We start from the raw sequence: 18662 nt of genomic DNA, 5'->3' as shown, positions 1-18662 counted from the left end.
CAATTACAAAATACTATTTTCTTGCATCTGAGTAAATACATCACTGGTTCCTTTTTTGCAGATCAACAAAACCATGCCAACTCTGGAATGTATTACATTAAATTACCCCATTGATCCATCTGTGCAATCTAATTTAGGAATGGAGATGCTCAGAGAATTGACAACTAGAAACAACACTGCTTTGAGAGGCAGATATTTGAAGTCGATGGCATCGCCATTCGGCTGAAGAGCCAGTGAAAGAGGACAATATTTCAGCGACTTGCCAAAATGTTCAACAAAAAAAGGGAAACTTAAGTCAACTGGACAGTCAGAGTGAGCCCTGCAAACTTTGACAACACTGCAAACTAATTTGTTGGGGCAGCACGGTGGCACAGCGTTAGAGCTACTGCCTTATAGCACCAGAGGCCTGGGTTCGAACCCAACTACGGGTGGTGTCGGTATGGAGTTAGTACGTTCTCCTCGTCACCTGCATGGGTTTTCTCTGAGATCTTCGGTTTCCTCCCATACTCCAAAGACGTACAGGTTTGTACGTTAATTGGCTTGGTAGAATTGTAAATTGTCCCTAGTGTGTAGGATAGTGTTAATGAGTGGACTCGGTGGGCCGAAGGGCCTGCTTCCGCAGTGTATCTCTAAACTAAACTGAACATGCTGCTCCAGAAGAAAACTGCAAAGCACAATGCTCTCGTGCTTCCCACATCAAGTTTCTCCACAATACCACATTGTAATTAAGACAAAGAAATCTAGCAAATCTTCCACTGGATCACAGCAGGAGCAGGTAAAGGGCCTGTCCCACTGTACGAGGTAATTCAAGAGTTCTCCCGTGTTTTCCCATGATTCGAACTCGGAGAATGTCCATAGTGGCTCCGTAGGAGCTTGTGGATGTCTCGTAGCGGCTCGTACGAGTAACTCGGGAAATCCGGTAAACTCGTGACTTTTTCAACATTGTGAAAAATGTCCACGAGTAAAAAAATACTCGTGATTAAAAAAAATAGTTACTTTTTACTCGTACGAGCCGCTACGAGACATCCACGAACTCCTACGGACCCGCTACGGACATTCTCCGAGTTCGAATCAGGGGAAAACTCGGGAGAACTCTTGAATTGCCTCGTACAGTGGGATAGGCCCTTTAGAGTTTTATATCTTGCTGCAATAGTCTTCTATCATCTGTGCTGGCTTCTGTCTATTCCAATGGCAGACAAAACAGGACAGATACAGAACACTAAAGGTATTTCTTATTTGGACAATATTTAAAATCCCACTGCCGTATTCAAATAGCAAATGTTATTGTACATTTCACATTGCTACATGTTGTCAAATTGGCTTCACAACACAAGTTTCCTTGCTGTTTTAGCAATCGAGCAAGGCAACGTTTGTGGGTTAGATTAGTTCCATGACTCACCTTTTTTGCCCAGGCTAATCTCACAACACAGGGACCATCAAATGAAGCAAGCATTTAAGCTTATTAGGTCTATCAGATAACCCTTCAGAGCATTTCTACTTCAATTTGCGCGCACAAATAAGTTTTCAGATTCGGATGAATAAAATGGCCATTAATAGATGCTGCATATTCCGGAGAAGTGAATGAAAGTGATCAGGAAATTCAATCCCGCTGAAGTGCTGCAGCAATCAATCCCTCCCCACACACTAACAACTCAGCAGACTGATTGGCTTCTGTCCATCCCATCACACTTGATTGACTATATCCTGCCCGGCAGGTTGATGCTGACCTAATCCAACCCAGAGGCGCAGATCAGTACAGTTTTAATTAAAAAGTCAGCTTTCCCCACAGAATGAATAACGTCTCTTAAAAATATTGACGGAATGATTGAATGGTAGTAATATACTCCAAGATGCCAAAGAACAGAAGGTGCTAATTCCGTAGTCAAATTATCTTATGTCCTCACAACAGCCTGTTCTTTCATTTTCGCACATTCCATGACCCCACTCACCGCCCTCATTAACGTGTCTCAATGTCGGGATATACAGCCATGAACAGCAGATGAATTGGTACAGGGAATGTTATTTATCATGCAGGGAGCTCTTACAAGTACTGGCCTGCATCTTGAACTGGCCTCCATCTTCCTCCTCCCAAGTCCCAGGTCAGTAGCACCCTTTACTCATCTGATCTGATCTGATCCATCAGATCAGTCTGAAGAAGGGTCTCGACCCGAAACGTCACCCATTCCTTCTCTCCAGAGATGCTGCCTGTCCCGCTGAGTAACTCCAGCATTTTGAATCTACCTTTGATTTAAACCAGCATCTGCAGTTCTTTCCTACACCCTTTATCCATGCTCCAGTTGGCTCCATAAGCTGGCTGATTCACATCAGGGATCGGATGCTACACCGCATGGCTGAATGACAATTTTTCAATGGATCATCCATATTTCCCAGAAGCAAAAGGAGGCCACATGACCCATCTAATCTGCACCGCCATTCAATCTTGGCTGATCTATTTTTCCCACTCAACCCCATTCTCCCGCCATCTCCCTGTAACCTCCAACGTCCTTACTAAGCAAGATGCTATCAATCTCCACTTTAATAATACCCAATGACTGCCTCCACAACCGTCTGTGGCAATAAATCCACTCTATCTAGGCCTTTCATTATTCGTTAGGTTTCACTGGGATCCACCCTCATCCTTCTAAACTCAAGCGTGTACAGGGCCAGAGCCATCAATCGCTCCTCATGCGTTAAACCCAATAATTCCCGTGATCATCATTCTCATAAACCTCCTGTGGACCCTCTCCACTGCTAGCACGTAATTCTGCAAGTCAAATCGTGGATTTCCAATTTGTCTACTATGGTCTAGCTACATATGTGTTTCAGATGCTACATTTCAGCAAATCTGTCATTTTATGGTCTTCTGGTGCCCGGATTCTTTTTTTTTTTTACTTTTAGTTTTGCAATGCCCGCACTTAAGATTCCAAAGAACACATGGTAAATCATCCAACAACTTCATCAAAATCTTTGCGATACTTTGCAAAAGATCTCAGCAAAGCCAGTTTAAGATCTCAAGTCTCTGTGAGGATCACAGGCTCCAGTGTGATTGAAAACATCACCTCCTTAAAATGTCCAGAGATGCAAACATTTACAGCCAAATTATATGTTCAAGAAAGAACTGCAGATGTTGGAAAAATCAAAGGTAGACAAAAATGCTGGAGAAACTCAGCGGGTGAGGCAGTAGCTATGGAGGGAAGGAATAGGCAACGTTTTGGGTCAAGACCCATCTTCAGTCTGATCCGAAACGTCGCCTTTCCCTTCTCTCCATAGATGCTGCCTCACCCGCTGAGTTTCTCCAGCATTTTTGTCTACCAGCCAGTTCCTTTAAACGAAAAAACAGCTCACAAAATGGCTCTGAATGGATTATGAAATGCTGATAAAAAAAATGGTTAATAATGTTACATTTGAATGCAAAGTTCCACATGTTCATTTTCCACAATAGCCAAGTTTCCCGTAACACTATGGAAAGAGTTTGCATTCCCATGCAAGTGTTCATTGCAGCGAATAATGACCTTCAGAGTGATTTGTGATGGAAGCTTTAGTGATCTTTTAATCCAATTCCATACAGTATTTCACCCTGTTAAAACGCACCATTGAAAGTTGCATAAAGCCACAAGAATTTAATGCTTATTATATTTATTTCTGACAAAAATTCATCTCAATTAGTCACCTGCATAACACAAATTAAACTGAACGCCTTTTCAAGAACAATTCATTTTGGAAGATTTTTATAATGGCCAACTTCTGGTTTATTTTATTTCAGAAAATGTGATTACTTCTACGAAGCACGGCGCATTGACAGTTGCACATTGATTTAGGTTCACAGATCCATCCTATAATAGATTGTCTTAACTTCAACCATTCAGTCAATGCAGCTTACTGGCAAAACCTCGGAGCTGGTGGAAGTTATTCAGCCCATCGATTGTGTTCTACCGATGGAGATCATCAGTGATCTGTATCCCAACTGGCCTAGGCTCCAAGTGCTTTTTTGCAATTAATACTACAGTGGCTGATGGGTTTGAGGATGAGAGGGTTCGCGAAATCAGGCGTGCAACTATAAATCTCCTTTTTGCATTACACATCCTTCATGACTGGGAGTATTGACACATTAGAGACATCACTGTCAGAATCATAAGGCATGGAACCAGGAACTTTGGCCCAACTTACCCACGCTGACCAATAAGCCCCATCTACAGATGCCTGCATTTGGACCATGTCCCTCTAAACCTATCCTATCAATGTACCAGTCCAAATATTTTTTAAATGTTATAGTACCTGCCTCAACTACCTCCTCTGGCACCTTGTTCTATATACCACATCACAGTATGGTTTAGGAACAGATCCATTCAAGACCACAGAGAATTGTGAATGTAAACTACCTGTCTAAATGTTTCTAAAACATTGTGATAGTACCTGCCTCAACTACCTGCTCCGGCAGCTCTTTCCACACTTTGCGTAAAAAAGTTTCCCATCAGGTTCCTATTGAATCTTTGCCCTCTCACCTTCAGCCTATGTCTGCTGATTCTCGATTCCCCTACTCTGGGTAAAAGACTCTATGCATTTGCCTTATCTACAGTGTATTCCTGTCCTGGTCTTGCACACCTCTACAAGATCACCCCTCATCTTCCTGCACTCCACAGAATAAAGTCCTAGTCTGCTCAACCTCTCCCTATAGCTCAGGCCCTCGATTCCTGGCAACATCCTTGTAAATATTCTCTGCACCTTTTCCAGCTTGACAACATTTTCTGACAACATGGTGCCCAGAACTGAGCACAATACTCTAAATGTGGCCTTATATAACTGTAACATGACCTCCCAACTTCTATACTATAACTTCTCTAATTCTATATTAGAGAAGTCATTGTTCGGCAGAGGTTAATGTTCATTCTTCATCTCCCTATCCTTTCCAAAATTTCTGCACTAGGAACCTGCAACTTCAATTGAACATTATTTTTACACGTCTAAATTGGATTCCAAGTTCCCAATTCTGCTCTCCAGCTAAAGATATAAACCATATGCAGAGAATTCAATTTTGAAAAAATTTAAAGTCTTGCTGCCATTGTGCCTTATTTAGTTTCAGATGCACTAGATAATAAAAGAGCCAGGATTAATCAAGTTTTCAAAACAATTTTTTTTTTAATTGATCACACATACATGTTATGAGCTTGTGCCAATCGAGTGACTGGCCCTCCAACCAAATTCTAAAAACATTTCAGTTTAAATCTCACATGTCCAATAAACCCATTCAAACTGCATGTTCATTTCAAAGACTTCACTATTTAACCTTTATGCAACAGTGAAATCTCTGACCTGATTCCATATACAAAAAAAAATCTGCTGGACCATTCACACCATCCGAAATGTTTCGACAATTAGTTCATCCGCAGGGAATTAAACACGGTGTACGAAGGAACTGCAGATGCTGGTTTATACCCAAGGTAGACACAAAATGCTGGAGTTACTCCACGGGACAAGTATCATCTCTGGAGAGAAGGAATGGGTGACGTTTAGGGTCGAGACCCTTCTTCAGACTGAGAGGCAGGGGGAAGGGAGATACAAGGGTGGAAGGATAAGGTGTGAAATCTTCGGGAATTAAATAATGATCTGCAGTGGCTGCAAATCAGACCGCAATAGTACAGTACTTGCCACAATAATAAATGAGATGAAACTTGCAATACCAGCCGACAGACCACAACATAATTATATAAATAATTCCAACAGCAATCCACAGTGAAGCTTCCAAAGACTGCTGAGAGAATGATGGGATTCCCCACGATTAGTCATAACAGCTCCCTCTGTTGCTAATAAAATTATCTACCACAGATGAGGGCACACAATGAATAGGCAATTTGCAGAGGGTTAATTCGAAAATAGAAAGGTTTTTAGCCTCAGTTCAGCGTGTTAGCGAGCAGCTAAATACTATGAACGCTTCCACGACTGAGACAACAATTGCTTGCACACGTTGTCAGAGTTGAAAAGAAAGGCTCAACGGCAGCTCAAACAAGTTGAAAATTGTTCACCGATCCAGATACATGGCATTCAGTCCGAGTGCTTTTTCACTCAGTCCAGCTCCAAGATGCAGATTGTTACGAACACACTGTTTAAAGCCAGCTGCGGCCCCTGGGTCGACGGAGCCCATGGCTGGGGCCTGGGTCGACGCCACCGAAGCGTCAGGAAGGGCGATGGAGGAGAGGTTGGTGCAGCGGTCGATGAGGGCGCTGACTGACGGTTGAGGTGGGCGGCGCGACTCTCGTCAGCAGCGGCCTCTACAGTCCGTCTGTGTTTTATTATTTTTTGTCTCGTTTTTATGTAGTTTTTGTTATTTTTTTTGTTGGGGTATGCGTGTGGGGGGGGGGGGGGGGGGGCAGGGCGGGAGGGGGTAACTTTAAAATCTTTCCCCTGCACGGGAGACCCGACCTTTTCTTTCTCGGGTCTCCGTTGTCGTTGGGGCTGCAACGTGGAGCGGCCTCCAACAGGAACGACCTGGGGTTCCAGCTGTGGAGCTGCCGACTGCTCACCGTCACGGGGCTGGCCGAGTCCGGAGCGGGTGGAGCTGGGGTGGAGCGCTGCTGCCACCCGACCCCCGGAGTTTCGGAGGGTGCAACTGCGGGTTTGGCGGACGGCGGCACCGGGAGCCCGCGGGTCCCTGCTGGGAGACCGCTTTTCGGGGCTACCGCAACGGCGACTTCTCCCGCCCGAGTTGCGGGGTTGAAGAACACCTGAGCGGGGCCTTACACCATCGCCCCGCGCGACTTGGAATGGCCGCGGGACTTTGCGAGCGCACGCCGGGGGCTCTAACACCAAGACCCAGTGCACGACCTTGCATCACCCGGCGTGGCTTTAATGGCCGCAGGACAATCGCCATCGCCAGCCGGGGGCTTTGACTTTGACTCTGACTCTGACATCGGGGGGGAGAGTGCAGTGGAGAGATAAGTTTTTTTTGCCTTCCATCACAACGATGTGATGGATGTTTGTGTAAACTGTGTTGTGTCTCGGGTCTTTTTGTTTTGTAATGTATGGCTGCAGAAACGACATTTCGTATGGACCTCAAGGGGTCCAAATGACAATAAATTGAATTGTATTGTATAGGAAGGAACACGTGGGAGCGAGGATGCTGAAAGGAACAAAGGAGGACCCGGCATGGGGGGACCTGGTGCGGAGAGAGGGAGGAGGGAGATCAAAGGGGAACCTGAGGCAGATACTTTGTAACTTTGTAAGAGCCCTTTATGTGGCGATTATTTGCATACCTTGGGTATGCAAAAAAAAAAAATCACTGTCACTTGATTGCCTCGCTTTACCAGAAATGTCACTATCCCTTTGCAAAGCTCTCATACAATATATGGTTTCACTATTTTACTTTAGTTTAATTTATTGTTGCATGTTCCAAGGTACAGTGAAAAGCGTTATGTTGCGTGCTAACCAGTCAGTGGAAAGACCATACACAATTACAATCGAGCTGCTCTCAGTGCACATGATAAAGGGAATAATGTTTGGTGCAACTCCAGTGAAGACCGATTAAAGATAGTCCAAGGGTCTTCAATGAGGTAGATAGTTGTTTGGGACCGCTTATCATTCATAATTACACTTAATACAACCTCCCTGTGCACTACTCTCTGTCTACCTGGTTTGAAACAACTCAGAGTATCAGAACCCAAGCAGTGAACAGACACAATCTGCACCACACAGATGAATGGTATTGTGCCACTACATGGACATTTCAGGCACCAATTATGAAAATATACTTCAGCTTTATGAATGAGAATTTCATTATATCTGGCTGTCCATGAGCACATGTTCAATGTTAATGCAAGGGATTGTGTTGAGTGCATTAAAGAAAAACATAAGGTGATGTCTAATATTCACTTACAAGATATGAGTAGTACTGGTTAAATCAACATTCATTGCCTATCCGCAATTGCCCTTAATGAAGGACATGGTGAGCCATATTCTTGAACTGCTGTAACCCTTCTGGTGAAGGTGTTGGACATGGAGTTTCTACATTGAAGAAGGAACACCAATATGTTTTATGACTCTATTTCATTCCATTGCTCTTTACAGCCCATGTCCAAGTGTTGCCCAGGTCTTGCTGTTTGGCATTCGTTACGTAATGAAGTGCAAATGTTATAAAACATCTCCATTCATGACCATCAGTTGGGACAACAACTGCAATGGAACCATCTGATATTAGTTGGACCCCAGACACTGCGTGGGGAACGCCTGCTGAGATCTCCTGAGATGTAGGTGATTTACATGTAACAAATAGAACTGCCATCCTTCGTGAAGGTGCGGCTATCGGCAGTGCAGTGCTTCCTCCGGAAATCTATCAGAAAATTCCATAATAATATTGAAAATGTGTCAGAGTAAACAACACTTGGGAATTCCTTACAAAACTTTGGTTTAATGAAAGAAAGCAGAGAACATAAAGGGGTTCGTTTGTTGGGCCGATTCTGAAAACAATTCCTTCCCTTGCCCATCCCCCATTCCTTCTCCGCACACAAACGTCAACCTGGATTTTTAATTATTTTCTCCAGCTTTCAAACGCTTTGGTTTAGTATGCAAGTCAAATTTGCATCAAAAGAAGCCAAGTGCACAAGCACAAGAGGATAAAGCTTATTAAAGCGAGAATACGCACAGTCTTAAATGGCTTGACAGCCAACACGAGAAAACATAGCTCTAATTTAGTCTTCAATCACTTCCTTTCACGCTGAAATCTTGCAAATGTTTTCATTTAAGATGCTGACTGTGCCACTAAGGTTTTTCCAAGGAAATGTAGGCAATTAAATACAGAGCCATGCGGTGCTAATATCAATAACAATAGGTTCAACACTGACTTCACATTGCCTGCATCATGTTTCAACGGGCACTGATGCAAGTGGGCTTGTCTCATACAAATCCATCAACAGGGACGCACACAGACGGCTGTCAATCCGGCATACCCTGCTTGTAATAAAGTATCATTGAATCGCCGTAAAGACACATTCGAAGAACAATAGTTCCACCCCCCACCCCTCCCCCTTGCTCTTTCCCCACAGCCAGACAAATCTCTTTGAAAATATATCCATTCCCACACACAGTTTCTGACATAATGCAGATGAGCCATCTTCATAAATTATCAAATGAGAAAATGGAAGATGAGAAAAGGAATTTGTGCTAAAAGTGACCTTTCACCCTTACCCATTAGTGCATGCAATTTTTTTTTTGGCAGAATCCAGATGTCATCTTGGCTAAGTGGGATGATGTACTGGATAAACTCACAGATGTAATCTATAGTGCACAATTCCCTAACAATGAACCAAGTCACCAAGTCACCAAAGTAACAGAGGCAAAAGTCAAGGCAGGTCAGGTTGGCACGGCATACTGCTAAGATCAATACAATCAATACACGGTATCAATAGGCAGCACAGTGGTGCAGGGGTAGATCTACTGCCTCAGTGTGCCAGAGACCAGAGTTCGATCCTGACTACGGGTGCTGTGTGAACAGAGTTTGTATTAATGATGTTAGCAATATGGCCATATTGGTAAAAAATAGTAATTGCTTCCACCCTTGACTTAAACCATAACACAGTTGCAAAAGCATACATGCAGGCATGATGTTTTATAAGATCAAGTGCAAAGAGCAAACCTAATTGGGTTTTTAAGTAGCTTGTAAATTAGTATACTCTCAGCCCAAATTAACAATTTTACATAGGTTTTGAGAAACAGTACAATTACTCTTAATTTTACATTTATTATACAACACAAGCATGTACGGTACACTTTCATGATTATTTTCTTGCCAAACCTCTGAGATAGTCACAAGCTATGTATCAAGGCAATATAAACAGCACTGACATCTGCAGTAATATGGAGGATGGTCAACTTTTCAATCCCTTTTGAAGTAAATTGTGAGGCTGTCCACCTCTTTTTTTTGTTGCAATCACTGTGATTCTATATTAAGGTCGACCAAATATGAAGATCAGGTAAACAGCTTCAATAACTTCCCACGGTGTACTTTCATTAATTGCAAATGGAAAGATATTTTTAAAATGCACCTTGCACCAAGTGCAAACAGCTGCAGGATGAATTGTCATCATTCTAAACAGAATTGTTCAAATAAGGTGCGTCTAGCCCATGATCAAATGATTTGGCAAATCCAAGTTCTTGGGCTAAAACTCAAACCAGAGCATACACAATGCACAATCCAAACTTTAGAAACGCCCAAGGCAGAAAGGTCACAGACGACTTGCATTACATTTTCTTTACATTTGAAGGGATTTCCTCTCATTGGAATAAAAAAAAATCCATTGCTCACCCACAATCAATCTCTAATTATGTTACAATTTCAAACAAATCAAGAGGGTTTGTTTCTGCAATTGAAGGCTGGGAAGTGAATTAACACCAGAGGTAGAAAGAATGTCTGTGTTTAAGATTGATTTGCGAATAGGTGATGGGGAGCAAAATGTTGCATTGGTCTTTCACCACCCCAGGATAGTCATGAATATTTCAAAGTACAAATGTTTTCTTTCCAAAATACATTCATTCATGGGATGTGGGCATCATTAGATAGGCCAATATTCCCCCATACAAAAATATTTTGTTTCGGTACTTATCATAATAAAATGTCTTTAAGATGTTGTGAACTTCAAGAAGATGTCTTTCAAGTTCCCCCATAAGAGACTAAGTTAAAGTTAAAGCTCATTGAATTGACCTGCCTGCTAAACTGGTTGACAGGAGAGAGAGCAAGATTAATGAGCAGGTATTCAAAGTGGCAGGATCTGACTGGGGGTGTTCCACAAGTACCTGTTGGACCACAGTCATTCACAATATTTATGTGCGATTCAGATGATGGATCCACATTCCCCTTTGACAAAAAGGCAGCAAGCACTGAAGTCTTAAATTACAGAGAGCTATTAATAGTGCTCAAGTAACTGGAGAAAACTGTGGCTACTCAATTTCATTGTAGGCAAATGCGAGACATTTACTTTAGACTTCAACTATAGGACACGTAGTTTCAAGATTAGTGAAAATTTAGAAACAGCAAATATCAAAAATAGACTTTGGAATCCATGCACATGGCTTGTATCATGTAGATAGACCTGAAAAGCTGGAGTTACTCAGCAGGACAGGCAGCATCTCTGGAGAGAAGGAATAGGTGACTTTTCGGGTCGAGACCTTCTACAGACATGTCATGGATAAAGGAAGCCGACTGGCATAGATCAGGAGAATTTATTAGCTACAATCTTATATTGGCATTGGAAGTCGGTGATTATTAACTGTACAGAATGGCAGAGATATCAAAACTAGAGGTGTGGTCACCAGAAACGTAGAATACTTTGGAATGACATGTTCAGTTTAAGATATGAAGATAAATTCATAAGGTTAACGGAAATATTTTCCACCCATTGGAGAGTGTAAAAATTTAGAGGCAACTCATTTGTTGTAAATAAATAATACAACAATGAGAGGCTGACAAAGAAAAATTGGATATTCTTCTTAAAAATGGCAAATGGTCCTTGGTTAACTGGTAGTTTTAAGGTTTTGTTGGGGGTACAGTTGTGTGAAATTGGGTCATGGAGTGGACGTGATTTCAATCAATGGAAGAGCAAGCACAGATACATCACAGAACCGGATGTTAGGTTTCTTCATGACTTGGAGTCTCTGGTTAAGATGACCATACAGTGCTGTTAGGTCAATATATGGGCTTTCACTCAGTGACAGCAAAGCAACACCAACATGCATCCGAGATAAGAAGGTGAATGATTTCAAAGGGAATTTCAAATGGAAGCATTACCGTGTCCTTGTCCAGCTAGGAGGCAGATGCCACAGAATTGAAAGGCATTGTGGAAGACATTTTGGCAAGATGTTTCTGTGCATCGTATATGATGGTGCACGCTTCAAGCAGAAAATGCTGCCAATGGAGTTAGTGCATGTTATGAGAGTGAATTGAATGCAAATCAAATGAGTTGCATTGCCCTGGCTAGTGCTATGACGTTGGAGCTCCATGCAATTGGGCAACAATACATTCTCTCACGTTCCTGGCTCGTGTCAAGTTGATGGTAAAAAGATTATGAGGAATCAGGAGTTGAGTTAGCCACAACTTTTTTTTCCAAGCCTTTGATTTCCACTTCTGGCCCCAGTAAATATTGGTGGCTATTTCAGTCACATTTCAGGTCAACAGTGAACCCATTACACCCACTCAAGGACACCGAGAAACTTGGCAACGTTCATGCATTGAACAAATCTCAGTGGTTAGAGTCTCTATTGATGTTGGTAGTAATTGACAGCACTTCTGTGGGCTGGCTCTTACTGTTACACTGAACATGCTGCGCATGTGTAGTGACTGTGTCAGTACTTGTAGATGGGGACAGTACAGATATCAGATTCCACAGAGGCATTTGAAGGGAAATGGTAACATGGAAGGCCTTGGGTGAAAGTGATTAGGTCCACTACCTCACGGAGAAAGTGAACTTCAACACAGACAAGGTGGGCCAAATGGCCACTTTCCTTTTCACAACCTCTTTATCCACAGTGAAATGAACGGAGCAAAAAACAAAGTGTTGCTAGTTGTTAAATATCACTATTGCACTTTTGCCCACTTCAATTTACTTAATTACTTCTTTCCAGATAACAAACATATTTTACCACAATCGTATCTGAGCTCTCTCCCTCGGCAAAAAGCTTTGAAACATAGATTTGTTTGCACATTCCTCTTTCACCACTCCCCACCTCCACCCAGGGGCCATTACGACAGTGTGCCATGGCGACATGCAAACAGCAATACGAAAAATGACTTTCTATACCAACAATGGGACTCAATAATCCCCCAGCATCTTTTTGACTCTAAGTCCAAGTTAATGTGTACAGAAATAGGAAACATTTCAATAAAGCAGCACTTTAAGCACTTTCTTATATAAACAAATACGAGTAATCTCTGCCGTCGCCATCCTACCTATTGTAACACGCCACTGCTCAAGAGTTTAATCATTCAGCTTTTACTGGTAGACTTTTCAAAAGATTGGCATAAAGCATTGTGCGTCACTTTCAACCACACAAAGGAAGATCTAATGTTCCTGTGCAAGCTATCAAAGCTGTCTTTCTGCCCAAAGACAAAAGAAATCCATAACTCACAAGCAAAACATATATAGATAAGTTATCCTGTCTCACCAAATGATGTGAGCCAAATAAGTAGGCAAATTTGGTTAAAATCATCTTTTAACAAATCAAGAGTTAACGTCTCGTAAGCAGAAAAAAGCTGGAGGAGAAAATTAGTTTAATGAGCCATTTTTTCATCCCTTTCCACAGAGGATAAATAGCCTGTAGCTAGTTCCAAGATCCAGCGACACAGAGCGAAACTAACCAATGTCCACATGAATTTTGTACTATAGTATTCAGCTGGCTTTTTTTTCCATTTTATGAAATAACGTCACCGAATTGAAAATATTCACATCTACACTCTGAAGCGTAACTCATTAAAGATTCTTATTCATTGGCTTATCAGAAATGAGATGACAGAGTCAATGCAGGCTGCTAAGTATTTTCAGCGGGGTCAAACTAGCTTCAGTATATCTTTAAATGAGTGATCATTAGTGCACAAAAGATGGGACAATTATCCACTCCGTCTGTTAGGTTTAAATGAGGGGTGGACTATGTCTCAAAATTGCTCCCTGTTAGGAAAAAGACATGCGTTGGATTCACTCATTAGCTGTACATTTGTCAAAAAAACAACTCAAAACCAAGTAAATTAATCCTAAAAGGAAAAAAAAAATGATGCCTCAGGCTTGGATTGAAAACTAGGCAGCCTTCAACAAACTAGAGATCAGAAAACAGGAAAGGATTAAAGCTAGATGGACAAATACATTAATATTTAATAAAGCTGCAAACTGTTCTCTCTTTCAGACCCCAAAGGCTGGAAAATAACTCATTCTGGATAAACTGGGAAATTAACTTTTCTGATTTATGACTTGCATCTTCTTCCAAAAATCCAGCAATATGGTGCAAATTATCTCTGACCACCTGAGGTGATTTAAAAAAAAATCATGAATGGGCTCAAGGCCATGAAGAAAAGGGAAAGCCTTGTAGTCCAGGTTTTAGCTTGTGTACCGTGGCTCTGATCCAACCCAGTTCCCCAAGTTTTGCAATGTTCCTTGGAATCAATGCCCACTCATGTTATCAATAAATTTCAATTCTCATTTAGCCACCACATCTAATATAGGAACAGATTCCAAAAACGACCAACCTGCCTTTTTGACAACACATTGGATTCGCAAAACAAGCATCGCATCATAATAAAATGATCCCAAATCTTGAATACTTCTTTTTCCCTACAGGATGTAAATATGCATTCAGCCAAACATCTTGAATGCAACATTTTTGCTGCAACAAATCTCAAGACAAGAGCTATAACGTGCACTGGTCTATTTCATATGTGTGGGAAAGAACTGCAGATCCTGGTTTGCACTGAAGATAGACACAAAATGCTGGAGTAACTCAGGCAGCATCTCGGGTGACAAGGAATGGGTGACGGTTTGAGTCGAGACCATTCTTCAGAGATGCTGCCTGTCCCATTGAGCTACTCCAGCATCTTGTGTATATATCTGTTCTGTTTCATACTTCAGTATACATCTTCAGTGTAAATACATGAAAGGACAAAAATGCAAAAGAAAAAAAAGTTCTCATGCTAAATCGTATTGTCTGGGTGGTGCCTGCCCATACTAATTTTGCAGATTTCTCTCATCTTACTAAACAGACTAAAATCAGTAAGGTTGCAAACTCCAAATGTACATCTGCCAGATGTTAAATAGTTTGTTGTAGTTTAAGATGCCCAGTCCTGAAGTCAATTCCAATTGCATTTACATCAATTTGCAAGTCCTGCCATCCCGAGGCAAACATTCCACCTTTTCCAACCACTACCTTACCCATCAGGGTTAAACAGAATCACAGAGCTGTCGCGAACACAGTGCACGATTTGTTTAAAATGATAGAACGCGGTGACACTCGAATCATTCCATCCATTTGATCGCCCAATATAATAAAATAAGCTATCTCTTTCCACGGTTCAAGTTAAATGAGTCGAGTTTGCCCCCTCCGGTTACAATCGATAGAATGACAGCTACTGCAGCAGTAATGGTGGATGGTTTTCCTTACAAAGAGGGAACACTATCTGGTCCCGACTCCTTAACCTGCTGGCAGTAAAGGCTATTCAGAGTGAACTAGCGAGATCCTTTTCATCTCCCTTGGACCCTTGCAGTAGCTTTAGAAAACCGGGTGCCATTGGGAAAAAAAGCTCCTAACCGAGCCAGCAGCTGATGGAATGCGTTTTAGTATTCAGGTTAGCCAGCCAAGCAGAACATCAAAAAAAAAAACCCCAGCAGCTCTTCGCCATTCTCACAGGCTTAAGTTAATGTAGAGTTACCAAGGCAATACTGTTTCTCTAGTGAACTGCTGAGCAAGTTAACATTTTACCAAAGCCGCCTCCTCTCGATCTACTTATTAAAAGTAAAACTCGCTGCATTGTCAAGAACTAACAATTACAAAAAATAAATAAATACGGGTCTCAATGCAACTAAAGTCTCCCACGCACAATAACATGCAAAACGATTTGAGGCTCCATTCATAACTAATAAAAGGTTTTAAGTGACCATTTATTTCACGTTGGCTGTGCACCGTGTAACGCACGACTGGCTGAGTGAATGGCTTAGAAGCGTTGTCAGTGGAGTAGGATTTTGATCGCAGCCACACAAGCCCGCGACATTCTTCCACAAGAGTGGAGGCGGATGCCATTGCGAAAGTAATGGTTAAACGCGAATATAAACGCGACGGGAGAAACCCCGGCAGTAAAGCAAACCTTTCCCCCCCTGCCGATCCCATTCCCCAACCCCGTTCAATATTTTCCAACTAACCGGCTGCCGTGAGCTGAATGAACCATACCTTCTCCACTTTAAAATAAAATGACACACACGGGCAAGCACACAGCATTCCGTGGTCCGGAGGCTTCAGCGAGGCAAAGCTCGTCTGGGAGGGGGGGGGGGGGGGGGGGGGGGAAATAATCCCACAGATTGGGAAGCTACATTTCCATCGCCTCCTGCATTAGTATTCCTAACATCGTGAATGGACGTGTTGTCCCCGCACCTTGCCATACGAACAACCGAACCGTAAATGAAACGCGGGTCCTTTCCCAATGGAAAGACGTGAGAATAGGAAAACAAATTCAACATACAAGGAGGAGAGGGGGTGAAAGGATAGGCAAAATAACAGAGTTGGGTGGGAGGAAGGGGGGCGTGGGGGTGAGAGAAACGGTTATCAAGGCATATAATCCAAAGCAAACCAGCCAGTGAAGGATCAAGTGAAAGCAATGAATGTTGAGACCAGAAGATGAAAGAGACGGTCCATGTATATGGTGTGTGTGTGTGTGTGTGTAGTCCTTTATTCTTACCACAGAGATTAAGCTGAGTTCTCCTGTCGGAAGACGAGCCTTGTTGGGTAGGGACCTTGGTTCGGGAGTCGGCGGCGGCGGAGATGGCAGCAGAGAAAGAGCGAGAGAAATCCCGTCCGTACACCGAGCAGGCGGGCGTCCACCGATCAAAGAAAGGCGCGACGGGGCTCCATTGCCCCCCTCTCCGCGTCTCTTCACTCCCTCCCTTCCTCCCTCCCTTCGCTGGCTCCCCGGGACTGCGCACAGCGGGTAAAGGCGGCGGCGGCGGCGGCGGCTCTTCACTGTGCGAGGCTCCCTGTCCGCTGCTGAAGGGGCACCGAGAGGTCCACGCAAGCTGCCATACGGATGCAGGCTCCGGCTTGCTCTGCTCCCCGTGTGTGTGTGTGTGTGCGAGGGCGCAGCTCCACCTACCCCCTGCCTCTCGCTACCGGACACTTTCCCTCCCTCCCTCACTCCCTCACTCCCACCCTCCTTCGGAAAGGCTGGCCGGATGAGCAAGACTTTCTTGCAGCCTGCAGAGCCCTCAATCACTCTTGCCCCCTCTTTCCACCCTACACAAACCGTGTGCCGCAGTCAGCTTGGTTCGAGATATATTGTCTACCCGCAGCCGCTTGGTTAGAGATATATTTTCTGTATCCAGTTATTTCCCCCTCGGTTTTCCTCTGCTCCCCGTCTCCCTTAATGCTCAGTCTTCCTTCAAGAGCTCGGCGATCCGTGCCATGCCACTCCACAGCCAAACGGGGAGAGAAATGTCCTTGCTGAACAAAGCTGCCCTGCTTCCCTCGTTCCTCGCTCTCCCGGCTATTATCCTCTCTCCTCCTCCTTCCCCTCCCAAAATACTCTTCCCCTCTTGCTTTTCTTACTTCCCCCTCCTCCTCCTGGCATATATTTACAACACTGGCGAGCAGCGAGCAAAATGTTTGCTTGCGAACGCCAAATGGCAAACCGATTTAAACCTGCTCTGATGTTGCTTTCAAAGAACGAGGCGAAAGCCTGGCGCTGGATCACACCGACGGCTTACGTTTCAGAGTGCGCCCTGGTAATTCAGCAGTGATACAATTCCTCTGCAAATGTCATCAGGAACTCCTTATGAGTCATTCCATTACCTTATTTTTTACACCGTTTTGTTTTGTTATGGAGTAGTGATATACATTGCTTTTACAGAACTCTTGTCTAAATGATAACATCTCAATGTGTTCCAGTGCATCTGAATACTCAGTGGGGATGGATTTAGCTGGGGTTTTTTTGTCTTAATCGCCAATACAAAAGGATGAAAACGTCCACTGCGCGACCGGCAGATCAGTTCCCTGGTGTGTTGGAGAAACAAGCGCCCGACACGACCAGGGACTGGATTCCACTCAATTATTTTTATTTGTTTTTGAGGATGGGAGAAGGGGGGGGGGGGGGGGGGGGGGGAAGACGGTCTGACAAAAAAAGTTGCAATAACTTTATTAGAGACCAACACCGGTTCTGCAAGTACGGGGAAGCGGGGTTACCGTGAATATATATACTCCCACAGAAACAAAAACAAATAAAACACTTCGCATTAGAAAACCTCAGACCGCCCCGTTCCAGCGCCTGTGGCATCCGATGCCGCGGTATGCGGTGAGGCTCCTCAAAGTTGATCTGTCACCAGCTGCCTTACCACGAAATACAATCCTGCACGCAGAATTGGAGGGAAAGGGCGAATGCATTAGGAATCACTGAAACGTTTTTTTAAAAAAAATCTCGCCCTCTCTTTAAAATAAAACGAAAGAGCGTAGTTTTGGGTCAAGGGAGTCAGGATGTGTGCGCGCAGTATAATGTCCGTTTTGATTTTCAGTCATTCTTCAAGTGTGTGTGGGATGGAACAGCAGATACTGGTTGAAACCGAAGATAAACACAAAAAAGCTGGAGTAACTCAGCAGGACAGGCAGCATCTCTGGAGAGAAGGAATGGGTGACGTTATTAGACCCTTAAGTCTTTAGTCTGAAGACGGGTCTCGTTCCAAAACGTCACCTATTCCTTCTCTCCAGAGATGCTGCATGTTCCGCTGAGTTACTCCAACATTTTGTGTCTAACATATATATATATATTTTATACATACACAAACATCCGTGTTTTGTTGGTGGGCTGTTTGAAGGATGCAGCCCAAATTTGCACTGCTCTTTGGCCATCTATAGCCCTTGCCTCCTCCTGCAGTCTTGATCCAAATAAACTCTCGTCAAATTGTTGAAACTGCTCATTAACGTGGATTCCACGGAGAAGAGGC

The 18662-nt window shown here is 43.3% G+C and overlaps 1 protein-coding gene across 8 annotated transcripts in view; it reads right to left on the bottom strand.

Annotated features, from left to right (window-relative positions):
- The window catches only part of adgrl3 (adhesion G protein-coupled receptor L3), a 618558-nt gene extending 601290 nt beyond the window's left edge, over positions 1-17268 (bottom strand). For 2 of the 8 annotated variants that reach the window (XM_033018411.1, XM_033018412.1), the window contains exon 1: positions 16412-17268. The gene's annotated coding sequence lies outside the window, so the exon portion shown is untranslated. The remainder of the gene's footprint in view (positions 1-16411) is intronic. The other 6 variants (XM_033018407.1, XM_033018408.1, XM_033018410.1 and 3 more) reach the window with 4 other exon arrangements.
- Positions 17269-18662: the final 1394 nt, after the last annotated feature.

Source organism: Amblyraja radiata, chromosome 3, assembly GCF_010909765.2.
Source record: "Amblyraja radiata isolate CabotCenter1 chromosome 3, sAmbRad1.1.pri, whole genome shotgun sequence".
Lineage (NCBI taxonomy): Eukaryota > Metazoa > Chordata > Chondrichthyes > Rajiformes > Rajidae > Amblyraja > Amblyraja radiata.
This window is presented reverse-complemented; position numbering and strand designations above follow the sequence as displayed.